Source organism: Castanea sativa, chromosome 8 (genome assembly GCF_040712315.1).
Source record: "Castanea sativa cultivar Marrone di Chiusa Pesio chromosome 8, ASM4071231v1".
Lineage (NCBI taxonomy): Eukaryota > Viridiplantae > Streptophyta > Magnoliopsida > Fagales > Fagaceae > Castanea > Castanea sativa.
The window spans coordinates 13,427,581-13,443,527 of NC_134020.1; the positions used below are offsets into that span (position 1 = coordinate 13,427,581).

The 15,947-nt window shown below is 35.9% G+C and overlaps 1 pseudogene; it reads right to left on the bottom strand.

Annotated features, from left to right (window-relative positions):
- Positions 1 to 1,841: 1,841 nt before the first annotated feature.
- Positions 1,842 to 13,144, bottom strand: LOC142605892 (protein NRT1/ PTR FAMILY 3.1-like; annotated as a pseudogene).
- Between the last annotated feature and the right edge of the window lie 2,803 nt (positions 13,145 to 15,947).

Consider the following 15,947-nt stretch of genomic DNA (forward strand, 5'->3'; position numbering starts at 1 on the left):
TTGATGATTATTCTCGTTATAGCTGGATTTTTCATATGAAATATTTTTTTGGATTATTGCAAGTATATTCTAATTTTGCAAAAATGGTTGAAACTCAATTTTCCAAACGTATCAAAAATTTTCGATCTGATAATGCTCTTGAGTACACTCAATATTCTTTCCAAGCTGTTTTACATTCCTATGGCACTGTTCATCAACTAACTTGTCCAGATACCTCTCAGCAAAATGGTAGAGCCGAACGAAAACTTCGTCATACTCTCCTTCTCTTTGTCAAAGTTCCTGCTCCTTTTTGGGACGAAGCTGCTCTTCATGCTATACATGTTATTAATCGCATTCCAAGTCCTATTATCTAAAATCAAACTCCATATGAGCGCCTTTTTGGGTCACCTCTAGACTATCACCATCTTGCTCCTTCGGTTTTGCTTGTTTCATTCTTCTTCAGCCACATGAGCATAACAAACTTAAGCCTCAATCTAGACTTTGTTGTTTTCTTAGCTATGCCAAAACTCAAAAGGGTATCGGTATTATGATCTTGTCTTTCATCATCTTCCCATCTCCCACAATGTTGTCTTTTGGAAACATCGCTCATTTGTCAAGCTCTCTCACTTTCGTGCCTCTCTATCTACCTCCTCTGTCTTGAAAATTTTCCTAGATGAGCCACATATTCCTTCTATAGTTACTCCTAATCCTCCTATAGACTTCTCTTTGCAACCACCAAATATTTTTGATGCCTCTCTTGGATCACCCTCTAATGAATAGGTGGAAGATGAGCCACCCAACCTTGAGCTTGGGCCCCTTGCTCTTGCTCCACCTAAAGACCTTGCATAAGACATTCCACCTCGTCACTCAACACAAGTAAGTTCCATTCCTGCACATTTACTAAAGTATCATTGTTATACTACCCTTGCTACACTGCACGAGCCTCACACCTATCGTGAGGCATCCATTGACCCTTTATGGCTGATTGTAATGAAAGAGGAACTTGATGCATTATCAAAAAACCATACTTGGGATTTGGTGACTCTCCCCTTTGGAAAATCTGTGGTTGGTTGTAAGTGGATCTACAAGATCAAGACTCATTGTGATGGGTCCATTGGGCGCTATAATGCTCGTCTTGTTGTAAAAGGTTTTACACAGGAGTATAGGATTGATTATGAAGAGACATTTGCTCCAGTTGCTCATATTTCATTTGTTCGTGCCCTCTTAGCTGTTGCCGCTACTAGTAAATGGGACAGTTTTTAGATGGATGTCAAAATGCATTCCTTAATGGGGATTTAAGTGAAGAAGTTTATATGCAACCTTCTCCTGGTCTTTTTGTTGAATCAAATAAGGTTTGTCACCTTTGACATGCACTTTATGGCCATAAACAAGCTCCAAGAGCTTGGTTTTCCAAGTTCAGCTCCACCATCTTTTGCTTGGGTTACACTGCCAGTCCTTATGATTCTGCCTTATTTCTTCATCACACTAACAACGACACCATTTTGCTTCTCTTATATATGGATGATATGATCATAACTTGTGATGACCTCAGTGGCACTCAAGAACTCAAGGATTTTCTTAGTCAGTAGTTTGGGATGAAAGGTCTTGGACATCTCAGCTATTTCTTGGGTCTTGAAACCACTCATTCCACAGATGGTCTTTATATTACTCAATACAAGTATGCTTCTGAACTTTTGTCTCGAGCTGGACTCACTGATAGCAAGACTATTAACACTCCGGTTGAACTTAATGCGCATCTGACTCCCTTGGGGGGGGGAAGCCATTGTCTAATCCCTCTCTTTACAGACGATTGGTTGGCAACCTAGTTTATCTCACTGTCAGTTGTCCAGACATTTCCTATGCTATTCACCAGGTGAGCTAGTATCTGTCTGCTCCACGATTGACTTACTATGGTGTTGTTCTGTGCATTCTTCGATACTTGAAAGACACTCTCTTTCATGGCCTTTTCTACTTAGCTCAGTCTCCTCTTGTTCTCCGTGCGTTCTCTGATGCCGATTAGGCGAGAGATCCCACTGATTGCAAGTCCACCACTAGTTATTGCTTTCTTCTTGGTTCTTTGATTTCTTGGCGAAACAAGAAATAAACCCTTATGGCCCACTCCGGTACTGAAGCAAAATATCATGCCCTTGCAAATACCACATCTGAGCTCATTTAGCTACGATGGCTTCTTAAGGACTTGGGTGTGTCCACATCCTTTGCTACTCCTCTTTATTGTGATAACTAGAGTGTCATTCATATTACTCACAATGATGTCTTCTATGAATGGACTAAACACATTAAGATCGATTGTCATTTTATCCGTTATCATCTTTTCCATAGTGCTCTCAAGCTATTCTCGGTCTCCATTAAAGATCAACTTGCAAATATCTTCAGCATGTCACATCCTAAGGGAGGCCATCGTGCTCTGGTTGACAACCTCAAGTTGGTCTCACACCCACCTTGAGTTTGAGAGGGGCTGTTAACCTGTATTGGGTTGTGGGCTTTAGGCCTACCTTGTTTACTTGTATAGCACTCTTACTTATACTACACACATCTGCCTCCTATATAAAGGCACTCATGTATATTCTATTATTTTTTGAAATACAATACTATTCATTTTGTGTTTCTAGCAAAATGCATTAATTGGTATGGTAATTCAATCTTCATTTTACATTGATATCATTTAAAGTACATGTTTTCCTCGTTTAATTTTCTCTACAAGCATGGTCATTTAGAAGGGAGTGAAGCTACAAAATAGGGGAATTGAACCCCAACTGTGCCTAAAACTGCAATTAAACCCGATTTGCAGGCTCTACTCCATCTTCTTCAAAGCTACCACCTTCTTCTTTCCCATAGATCTGAATAGGCTTAAATGTATAAATTTTAGCGCAATACAAATAGTAAATAAGATTTATAAATTGCAACAATGTGAGCAGCCAGTAAAAGTATTCCAACTTTCCTTTACTCAAACTGTCATTTCGAAGCCAGTTTGTTCCATTTAGCCCTGCACTATACTTGTTCACTAAGGAAACCAAAAGCGTGCTCAGATAATTACCAAATGAAATAGCCAACCAGAACAGTGCCATAGCAGTGCTCCTCATGCTTTCTGGTGCCTAGTCATAGAAAAACTCAAGATGTCCTATGGCAAGGGGAGAGCCAAAAATTTTGGTTTGGGGGGGCCAAGTTGGTAATGATAATATATTAGTTAAGAAAAACTTCTACATATACACATACATATAAATTAATTTACTAAGAGAATTTATCATCTTCTAAATTTTAATGAGTATATAAAAGTCATGTATTTCTTCTATTAGACATGTACAAAAATTTATCAGTTTCTACATAGTTTAATTTGTTAAACCTCTTAAATTAAATGATTTTAATATAATTTCTCTTTCTTTTAAGAGCACCATCGAAATGACTCAAAATTTGGGGGGGCCAACTTCAATTTTTACATGCTACATTTTTAAAAATGTAAATAATATATATACTATAAAATAATTTTTAAAAATTTTGGGGGGGCCTTGGCCCCCCACTCTTGTGTGTGGCTCCGCCACTGTCCTATGGACATGAAAGCTTCAGCAATCCTATGAAGGCAATACTGTGGTACAAGCCAAAATACTGATATAGGGATAGTAGGATGAGGCTGATCAATGAGACCATATGCTAAAGCCGCATTTTTACGCTTCACTTCCACAAACCCTGGCAACTAGAGTGGCGAATATGGAAATAACAAACCCGATTCCCATTCGGTGCAAGAAGGTGATGCCACGGTCAAGCCCGGTAAATTTGCGGGCTAAGGGAATGAAAATTTGGTCATAAAATGCAATTGTGGTGAGCATGGAGACAACGGTGAAGACAGTCATGGAGCCAGGATAGATTTGGAGGGAATATGTGAGGTGCCTATTCATGGTTTTGGCTTGTAGGAGTGAGAATGTGCTTTGTTGTGCATAGGCTATGATTAGAAGGATGCCTGCAGCCCATATAGGACCCATTTGGATCACTGATTTTAATTCTTCCACTCTATGAACGGTGTTCAGCTTCCAAAAGTTCGGTTTTTCCCAGATTTGATCATTAGGTTGTCTTCTTCAATCACAATGGCTGCCTTATCAAGAAACCTGAATTCATAACCAAATGCATGCTAGATATTAGTATTCGATTGACTCAACTTATTTGGTTTAGTGATTGCTTTTTTTTGAAAAGTAGCTAATGTATAATTGTACTTTGAAAAAGTAAGAAATAAAATTATTATAAAAAGTTGGTCAATAATCAAAGATTCAAAATAAGTTAAAAACTTAACAAGAAAGTTCATGACCTCAACAAAATTGTTGTGTGACAGTACTTAGTCACTCATGGGCTGACACTAGTTTGATGTAACTTATTAATTTGGGAACTCCCTCTCAGGCGAGATCATATATGTTATAATTTATAAGAGTAATATGTCATTAGTGACAAATTATTAACAATTATTGATAATTTATGGTGATTAGAGTAATATCACTTTTATTTGATCTCAGAAAATTTAGACCCCGGTTGATAGAATTAACAAGTTTTAAACCCAAGTTATTAATTAGATTTATTATAAATCAAACTTGTTAAAACAAACAAACATTAATATCATGTCAAAACTAAGTGTAGGGGAAAAATAAATAAGACAAGATATGATGACCTAGGAAAACCAATGAAACCAACCAGTTTCATAGTAAAAAATCTGGGGGGAAACCTTCCCGAAAAACAATTCACTATAGTAAAGAGAAGTTTTAGATCTAGTACAAAACCTCTGTCCCTAGACACTACAATCCCCGTAGATGAACTCACAGCAGAAACCTTCTACCGCTTCAGAACCTCTGAACTCTTCAATATATTAATGCCACCCTTTGATGCATGGATCCCAGTACGTGACTCACTCCTTTGCACGAATCCCAGTACGTGACTCACTCACCAACTTGAGAAAGAAGAATGTTGGCTGCAAAGTTCTTCACTTCATCAATAATGAAGATCAAGAAGAACTTGGTTACAAAACCTTTAGGCGTAAAAGACACAGTAGCTTCTTTCAAAGAGAATAAGGCTTCGGTCACCTTTTGCATATGTTCTCCTTGTATTCTCTTATGTGACGGCCTCTAAAATAAGTCTTATATATGTCTAAGGTTGTGAGAAAAGAAACCCTACACAAATACAAAAGTCTGGCCCAAAAATCATATCTGAAAATTCTGATTTTCGTAACCTCGATAGATACCTCGATAGATAGCAGGTGTTGAGCCTCATTAAACCTCGATAGATAGCTATCTGTAGAGCAGGTGTCGAGCAGGTGTCTGCAGGTGTCTAGCAGATGTCTAGCTATCTGTCCAGCTTTAGTAAACACCTTTTCTTCACTTGTTTCTTGGTCCAATCTTCATGGCTTTAATATTAGACTTGAACAACATGTTCTTTGAAGTATTAAACGCATCCTAGATGTACCCAAATACAAGTAAAGTGCATTTTTTCAAAGGATTAGCCAACTACATAAAATATGTCCTTAACAATCTCCCCCTTTGGCAATCCGTGACGAAACCACAACAAACAAATTAACATATGAAAGTAGTCATAAATCACTCAACTCATATTCACTTGTTGAATACAATAAAATCTACCCTAACATAAACTCTTGAAAAACTTTGCAAGAAGAGAATTCATGACATAGAAGACTTTGACAACCTGTATTTCTGAAACACTTTAAACAAAACTCATTAAGGCATCTTAGTGTGAAACAGAAATAAAAGATTGCATACAAAATAAAGAAGCATGTGTATAAAGATAGAAAAGAAACAACACATGTAGAGGTAGGTGAATAAAACATACATCATCACATATATATCAAAGATAAGCACAATGTATGTAAACATGGTCACAAGACCTAAGGTACAAGAACAAGAAGCTAAAAGAAGCTCCTACAACAACAAGGAGGTAAACACTCCCCCTAACAAGATAAAACACATCTCCCCCTTACAAGGGCATGTATTTCTCCCCCTAACTTGTAGAATCTTAAACGGAAACCACAAATTCTAAAACAATGCATGCAGAGGATCTCAATGGATCGAAAGGTGTCGAGGCATCTGTCAAGGAATGTGTCGAGAAAAGCAACGTCAATAGATAGAGCTATCGAGAAGGTGTCGAGGAACAAAGCAAAGACACGAGAACAAAAGCTCGATCAATCCACTAAGTGTCGAGAAGCTATTGAGAGGACAAAATTTTTCTCGATCGATCCACCAAGTGTCGAGAAGATGTCGAGATTGCGATAAGAAAAAGCTAAGAAGCTCGACAAACAGCTAGGTATCGAGGAGGTGTCGAGCCAGCTTTTAAAAACAGTTTTTCGAGAAGGGAAAAACACAGACATGAATGCAATCACGCATGCAACTCAACCAATGATCCAATCAACATATTCGACTCTCAAAATCATCTCTCAAATAACAAAGAGTTAAGCATATAGCTCCCAAAACACACACACACACACACGCACACTAAACAAGTTTAACCGATTTTATATTTCGAAAATAAGTCAAGACAGTTTAGTGAGTATACATCAACACATGTAAACCTTGTGATGGCCAAATCACATTGTACCTGCACATGTATCAAAAGTAGCAAAGAATATTGCGTCTTGTGTGTGAAAACATCGCAAGAATGCATAAGTGTCTCTATGTTATGACGATTTGTGATATGAGAAAATTACTTTAACTCACACACAATTATAACTGTTTGATGGGGACTCTCACCTTTGGAGTACATCCTATAACTCCCACATCTCCTAGAAAACACGCTTGCAATCATATTTAAAGCATTTTGTTCATTTTGATTTTATTTTCTTTGCATATTTTCTTTTTATTAAGCAAATCATGCATGAGTATATAAAGGAGAGAAAAGAAATACCCAATTATGTTAAGCTTTTGACATTGCACTTTTGCTATGCCGAAGCATACAGATGTCATATCATGATTGGCGGGTAATAGTGGTGAGATGGTTATTTATGCCTTTCTCTTAGGATTTTCTAGTCCTTCCCGTCAAAAAAAGTGATACGAGTGTTAAGTACAAGAGATCACTTAACCTTACTCATCACAAACAAAGAGCCACAAAGCTCACTTACTTAGTTGTGCATAGGAATGCTCATCTAAGCTACAAGAGATACAAAGTTTAGAAAACTTTGTTTCAAAGACCATTTTAAGGTTCACAAGAACCAATGTACACAAACACACACTGTTTTTGTAAAACAAAATAAAAACTAAACAACCAAACAAAAACAGACAAACAACATGAAAGCATGAAAGAAAGATGCATATGCGTGAAAGTATGATAGAAAAATGCAGTTGCATGAAAGCATAATTTTAAAAGCAGATAAGAAATCAAGCAAAGAGAGTCCTACTTTAGATAGAAAGAATTAAAGCAGAGGACAAACAAAAAAGACAATTAAGTCTTAGGATCCTTTATCACCCATACAGCACGAGTTTTTGGCCGTGAAGAAAAAAATGCACATGTCCTAGTATGACTACTAAAGAACATAGAAGAATTAGAATTCTTCTGAAATTGAGTTAAAAAGCTCAAGACTTTTAATAACTCACCAAGAATAGGTACAAAGCCTTTAGACAAAGGATGAGACCTATTGGACACACGTTTATGGGAAAACAACTTGAAACAATTAGGCCAAGTGTGACCGAATACACCACAATGGTGACAAACATGAGTAGTTTTAGAACTACTCGACATCCTAGAAGGAGGTCTAACCTTAGAGGTTGACAGAGACCTCAACTTAGGACAATTTGGCCTAATATGACCAATAATATGACAATGATGACAAGTGAGGACAAATTCAGAATTTTTATTCAACCTAGGAGGAGTTTTAGACATAGGTTTAGAAATTTTAGTGTTAACATCAGATTGTTTACCTTTGTCTATCCTAACAATATTAGCCTCCAACTCTTCATTATTCCTTTTGAATGGGGGAATATAAAAATCTTTTCTTTTGAGTTAGGCTCAACAACAAGTTTGGTACTAGTTAAATTTTCAACTTCGGCTTTAAATTCAACTAGTTGCTCTCCCAAACTCTTAATTTTGTCCACCTGAGATGAAATTTGATTTTTAAAATTCTCATTCAAATTATTGGCTTCATCCACTTTTGCAATTAAATCATCTATTTCAAGCTTGACCTTTTTAAATTTAGCTTTTAATTTTGTAGAACATTCAAGAGATTTCATACAAAAATTATAAACCTTGCAATAGGCATCTTGAATATCATCATTATCATTCAACACAAGATCATGCAAATCAAAACAATCAAGAGTTTCCATGACAACAAGGGTCAATGGATCACACAGCAAAGATTAAACCCTAATCAGAGTGTGCCTGCTCTGATACCATTTGTTGGGAAATTTAGACCCCGGTTGATAGAATTAACAAGTTTTAAACCCAAGTTGTTAATTAGATTTATTATCAATATCATGTCAAAATTAAGTGCAGCGGAAAAATAAATAAGACAAGATATGATGACCCAGGAAAACCAATGAAACCAACCAGTTTTACAGTAAAAAACCTAGGAGGAAACCTTCCCGAAAAGCAATTCACTGTAGTAAAGAGAAGTTTCAGATCTAGTACAAAACCTTTGTCCCTAGACTCTACAATCTTCGTAGATGAACTCACAGCAGAAACCTTCTACCGCTTTAGAACCTCTGAACTCTTCAATATATGAACGCCACCCTTTGATTCACGAATCTCAGTATGTGACTCACTCCTTTGCACAAATCCTAGTACGTGACTCACTCACCAACTTGAGAAAGAAGAATGTTGGTTGCAAAGTTCTTCACTTCATCAATAATGAAGATTAAGAAGCACTTTGTTACAAAACTCTAAGGCGCAAAAGACGCAGTAACTTCTTTCAGAAAGAATAAGGCTTCGATCACCTTTTGCGTATTTTCTCCTTGTATTCTCTTATGTGACGGCCTCTAAAATAAGCCTTATATACGTCTAGGGTTGTGAGAAAAGAAACCATACACAAATACAAAAGCCTTGCCCAAAAATCAGATCTGAAAATTCTGATTTCCGTAACCTCGATAGATACCTCGATAGATAGCAGGTGTCGAGCAGGTGTCCACAGGTGTCTAGCAGGTGTCCAGCTATTTGTCTAGCTTTAATGAACACCTTTTCTTCACTTGTTTCTTGGTCCAATCTTCATGGCTTTAGTACTAGACTTGAACAACATGTTCTTTGAAGTATTAAACACATCCTAGATCTACCCAAATACAAGTAAAGTGTATTTTGTCAAAGGATTAGCCAACTACATAAAATATATTCTTAACATTTTAGTTCATTATTAACATTGTTTTTATTATTCATCCATCATAGTAGGTATAATAATTTAGGATAAGAAACCATAGGCTGCTTCCTCTTCTTGTACGCTGCTACAAGCACTTGAACCAACCGGGTAAATGGACTCCCAACCGAATCCAAGTTCCGGTAAAGCGGTTTCCCAATAATAAAAGTAACAATTGAAATTAACATTGCAATGGTGGGAATGCCAAGGCCCCAACCCCATCCAACGTTATCTTGAATATAAACAAGCAGTGTCACAGCCAATAGTACGGATGCCCCCATGACAAAATAGTACCAGTTGAAGTAAGTCCATGTCTTGGTGCTTTGGTTTGGATCTGACTCATCAAATTGGTCTGCACCGAATGTCACCACACAGGGTTGGATCCCACCCGATCCCATGGCTTGTAGTAGGAGAGATATGTATAGTATTGCCTCCTGTCCTGCATTGGCTTCTTGGCACACTTGATTACCTTTACATGGGGGTGGCCTTAGTTGTGGCAGTACTGCTGAGAGTGTTAAGCTAATCATGCCCTGTACGTATATTTTCCAAATTAGGAAGAACAAAATTTCTTGTTTAGATAAAGATGATACAAAAATGGAAGGAAAAAAAAAGAATTTTTTTTTTTTGTTTGGGGGGGGGAAGAAAACACTTTTTTTTTTCCTATATTTTGGTTAAATTTTCAAATTTTTATAGCTTTCATTTTGGTTTTTATATTTTAAAATTTGTTGTCATTTTGGTCCTTACCATTCTTTCACTTAAGGGTGTGTAGCCAACCCACCAACTCGCCAAAATCGACTCAACCTAACCCAACCCAACTCGCCAGGTTGGGTCGGGTTTTAAGCCTTGGTGGGTTGGGTTGGGTTACAAAAAAAATTTTGATAGCAAGTCGGGTTGGGTTTGGGTCATAAAATTTCAAACTTGCCAAACCCAATCTGACCCACCCATATATATATATATATATATATATATATATATATATATATATATATATATATATATATATATATATATATATATATATATATACACATATGTACATATTTAAAATATATTATATAATTAATAAATTTTTTAAAATAACCTACTCTTCCTATCATATATAAAAGCTAATTAATTCACACAAACCCTAGTAAATTGCTATTGTTGTTTAGTCATTAGTGTTGTTTGCCTTTAAGGAATTACATTGATACTAATCTTTGAGTTTTTTAATATATTTATATTTATATTTTTTTTACTCAAATTAATAATAGTAATTTGTCCAACCCATGGGTTCAACCCAACCCAACTCGATCCATGTGGGTTGGGTTGGGTTGAATTTTTTTTTGACCCACCATGGTGGATTGGGTCAGAAAATTCCCTCAACCCGACCTATGCACACCCCTACTTTCACTTACTAAAAATGCTCAATATTAAAAATTTAGCTATTTTCAATCATGTAATCATTTTCTGTAATTGAAATAACTGTAGGGATCATTATGATAGCAAATTTAAAAGGAGTAAAGTAAAAGTTATGAAAAGTTGAAAATTAAATTGAAATAGAGCCAAAATATAAGGAACAAAAATAAGTCTTTTCTTATATATATAATTTTTTTTTTTAATTTGAAGCATAGAAAAATTCAGACATTTTTTTTATGAAACTAAAATCAAGATTTTACAAAAAGTAATTGAACTTAATTTTGACATACGTATTCTGGTATGAATAGTAAAATGTTTTTTGGGTTAACCTAATGTTTTTTCTTTTATAAAAATGCTCAGCTCAAGGTGTTTGTTACTTACATGTTACAAGTACTAAATATGAACTATGTTGCGTAAATTTAATGCATACTAGATGATGATGCCGAAGAAATCACCAGTAAGTTGCGAGCACTCTTCAGATCGAAGCAACACCTGCGAAGAGAAAATAGAAGATCAAACAGAGAGCATTACTAGAAAAATAAAAAGGCAAAGTGAAGGGAACTTACGAGTAAAAGGACGACCTTAAGAATCTGACTGAAATCTGGTTGACGGCGCAATGAGATCAACAGTGACGCTCTCTTTCTCTCGGAATGAACAGGATGTGAAAAGTGAAAAAAAGGTGAAAAAATGAAATATATATAGGAGATAGGGGGCGCAAAAGACGAAGCGACACGCTCATCCAGACACGGAGCCAATCAGTCCAAGCCATGTGTCCCACCATTTAATGAAGATGGTGAGAATTACCATGCATGAACTATTTCCCCAATAATGACAACTCCATAACCCGTCACCTATAGCTGACGGGATAATGGAGTGGGGGGCAATTGATAGTGATGTTTTTTACAGATGGTTAATACGTCAAGAAGGATGACAGGAATATAGAACCTGTCAGCTATAGTCATTAGGACATCTCCTTTTGACGCTCGAAGTCATGCACCATACGTGACGGCGTTAGGCTAAAGTATTAGCTGACGGAGTCAAGGCTAAAGTTCCTAAGCTGACGACCTTGCTGGAGACATACGTGAGCTGACGACCTTGCTGGAGACATACGTTGGCTGACGACTGTATAGGAGACGTACGTAGTTTGACGACCTTAGTAGGTAAAAGCTGAAGGAATAACCCAACCTTCTTTCTTGACTTGCTTTGCCCTCGACATACGTGCATATAAGGAAAGTTCTTGCGCTACACACTCGGCCTTAGTCAGGAAGATTCCTATAAGGAAAAGGGCTCTAGATGATATGTGAAACCCACAAATTATTCTTCTAGAAGGAACATACTTCCTCACCAAGATACTTATTTTGGATCCATGCCATTATATATACTCCAAAACTCTTATAAGCCAAGGTACACACAGTTATCTCAACTCTGGCACTTTAGGGTTGTTTAAAAAACTCTAATTTGATCGTCGGAGGGTTTTTGGCCGGCACCACACCGGTGCTCTCTGTTCGATCTTCTATTTTCTCTTCGCAAGTGTTGCTTCGATCTGGAGAGTACTCGTAGCTTACTAGTGATTTCTTCAGCATCATCACTAGAGAATCTGGAAATCAGCGTTTTTTTTTTAGTTCTAGAAATCTTCCATTTGCCTTGCTTGCAGTCTGTAAGGAAGATTTCCCTCTCTTTTTACGCCTTCTTTTTAATGAATTGCAGATTATCAAAAAAAACAAAAAAGAATCTAGACTATTATGGAACTCACTCATATATATTACCATAAAATTTATTTGTTGTTTGGATAATCCTTAAGGCAAGCCACTTAAAATTTCTTCAATTAAGCGGGGGATTCTGTTTTTTTTTTTTTTTTTTTTTTTTTTTTTTTTTTTTTTTTTCTATAGTACTTGATAATATATAATAATTGAAAAAATCACTCCATATTGTCACATGGATATTCTTGGCAGAACCTCAATATTTTTTTAGGAATCTGTTTGAAGTATGTCATGTACACACCTCATTTGTTTAGAGAGAGAGAGAGAGAGAGAGAGAGTCTTAACTATTTGGTATATGATGGAAGCAACTGTTATGGTCCAGAACCGACCAATATATGCATCAGAGATGAAGGCCCCAAGCAACGGTGTCAAGCTTGCAGTCCCTCCAAAGTTGGTGAGGGTGTTAGCTGCTTTGGTTACTGGCATATGCAGCTGTGTTGTTAAGTAGTTAATCATATTAGTATTAAATCCTACCACAGCCAACTTCTCAGCTATCTCGTTTGCTACACACAAATGAAAAGGAGATCATTATCAAAACTAGTATCCTCAAAAACCAAAAGAAGCAAAAAAGAAAAATAAGTTTGTTGTACGAGCATTGCGAAAGCGTACAAAAGATGAAGGGCATTGTGACCAACCCTCCATTTCTTCTTCCATGGTTCCCTTTCTCCTTCATCTTCTTAGCTTGCCAGTACTTCAATGGCACCCTAAAGCCTATTATTTATAAGGACTGTGGACTGAAAGTTTGAACGCATTAATTAGTTGATGTAACTTGTCCGTGTACGATTTGCACGATTGTGAAAATATATCAGAGGTTTTTTTTTTTTCATAGAGCACGAGAGAAATAAGTTTTAACACGCTACAACTTCACTCAAAAATCATTTCAAGTTAACGCTAATGTTGTAAGAATATAATTTATTTATTTATTTTATAGTTGGTAATATATTAGTTTTTAAGACTTATGTTATTAAATTTGTTATTACACATGTATGGCCACTAATTATAAGATGTTTAGGATTGCATGTGACTAGTAAGAGTAAACTTTGTATGAAAATTAAAACAATAAATGATGGTGCATGACAGGGTTGGACAGAGAAGTTATTGTCATCTTTAACTTCTTTTTCTTCTTTTTTTTTTCTCAACTCGTGTATCAGATCACCGATGATATGTGATTCGGAGATGGGGACATATGGACTGACTGAACTTTTTTTCATTATTATTATTGGCTAAAAATCAAACGAAAAAAAAAAAAAAAAAACTATCACAATTCAAAATGCAAATTTGGTATAGCTACCTTAAAGCATCCCCATCCGAATTATATCTTATCTTATTTTATCATCTCAAAAAGTTACTTTATCAAATTATATCATACTATTTTACAATACTCCCAGCATCCCAACTTTGATTTTACAATACCACACATTAAAATAATATAAATTATACAATAAGATAATAAACAAATTATATCTCTCTCCTTTCTAATTTATGTCACTCTCTCAACCACAGCACCACATAGCAACCATCCTCTCAACCACACCACCTCCAGACATCCACCACCGTGACCGCAAACCCAACACAATCCCAGCAAATACTAACCCACAAGCCAACCACAAACCCATTAAAAAATAACTAAAAAAAAACCCAATGTCACTCTCTATGAGCAAAATCAAAACCTAGTCTTGTCACCCAGCCAAAATCAATAGCAAAATCAAAACTCAAAATTCATAGCAAAATCAAAACCCGATCCACCAATCTCGCCACTCACCGATCTCCACCACGCCAATCTCCGCCACGCCAAACTCACCACCCACCGATCTCCACCGTTGTATGACCCACTCGTCAAAACCCACGCAGATCTCGACCAACCGATCTCCACCACGCTGATCTCCACCGTTGCATGATCCACTCATCAAAACCCACACCGATCTCGACCCATCGATCAAAACCCACACCAATCTTGACCCACTCAATCCACGCCACGACCCAACCCAGCTCTGGTGTCAAGCTCTTTTTTTTTTTGTTGATAATCTAGTGTTAAGCTTTGAACACGAGAGAGAGAGAGAGAGAGAGAGAGAGATGTGAGAGAGTGGGCGAACTCTGAGGACTGATTTATCAAAAGAGAGAGAGCGAGGGAAGATAAGGAATAAAAAAGTATTTTTTACTTTTACAATTGTGATACAATACCATCACAAATTTGTGATGGTATTGTAGCATGATTGTAAATTTTTTTGGGTTTACAAGTCTAAATGTTGGGTGATTTTTGGGCTTTAATGCTAAATCATCCCTACATATCCCATTTAGCAGCCCCAATGGGAATGCTCTTAGTGAGTAAACTAAGAAAGATACCTGGTGCAGAGTCTAAACTAAATATAAATTAAAATAAAATAAGAAGAAGTAGAAGAAAGATACCTGGTGTAGAGTCTAAATTAAATATAATATAAAATAAAATAAGAAGAGGAAGAAGAAGGAGAAGAAGAAGAAGACGACGACAAAGGAGAAGAAGAAGAAGAAGAAGAAGAAGAAGAAGAAGGTACTGGTTCTAAGCACTATATGTGCGTTTGGCATGGCTTAATTTTGCCAGCTTATTTTACTATTCAGTTTATTTTTACTACTATTTATGAGTCTCACTGTACTATTTCAACTAACTTTACCTTTATCTAGAATACTTTTAATAAATAAAAAAAATTCAATTTCAGTAAAATAAGTAGATTCCAATCAGATTACATATCTGGAACTATGAAGGATACATGAATGTATCTTCCCCTACATTTGCATGTCAAAAGTTTTATAGATTGTTCTCCTCTCCTTTCATTTCCTTCCGTTTCAATAGTGTTGGCCTTCTATTAGGCCGGTTAGATGGTCACCTAAGATCTCCATATATATGTATATACTTAGAGCATTAATTAAACCCTAAATATTAGTCCATATATATGTACTTTTACAAAGAATAAAATATTTTAAAAAAAAGAGTTTAACTTACCTCTAGTCTTTTTTTAACTAGAAATTTTTTTTTTTTAAATACAATGACAATTGGTAGTGGGTTTTAATCTCCATATTTTATTTAATTAGTGAGTGATGTGGTAGTCTTTTATTAAAACAAAAGGAGATTACCACCGCACATTATTGATGCAATAGTCACTTCATAAGTATAAGTACTTGTATGGTGTGGGGTGTGGGGGGTAAGGGTTGAGGTTCAAGTTTCTAGAAGGGAGTTTCACACACATATACACTTAAATTGGGCTAAAGTAGAATTCTATCTTGTATATAATTTTTTTTTTGAAAAAAAAAATAACAACAACAACAACAAAAAACAAAAAAATATTCTCTTTTAAAAAGTAAAAAAGCTAAGCCAAACCCTTAAAAAAAAAAAAAAAAAAAAAAAAAAAAAAAAAAAAAAAACTCTTTGTGTACTATGCTATAGAACTCAATCTTTTTTTTTTTCTTTTTTTGGTGATGGAACACATAATCTCTTGACTATT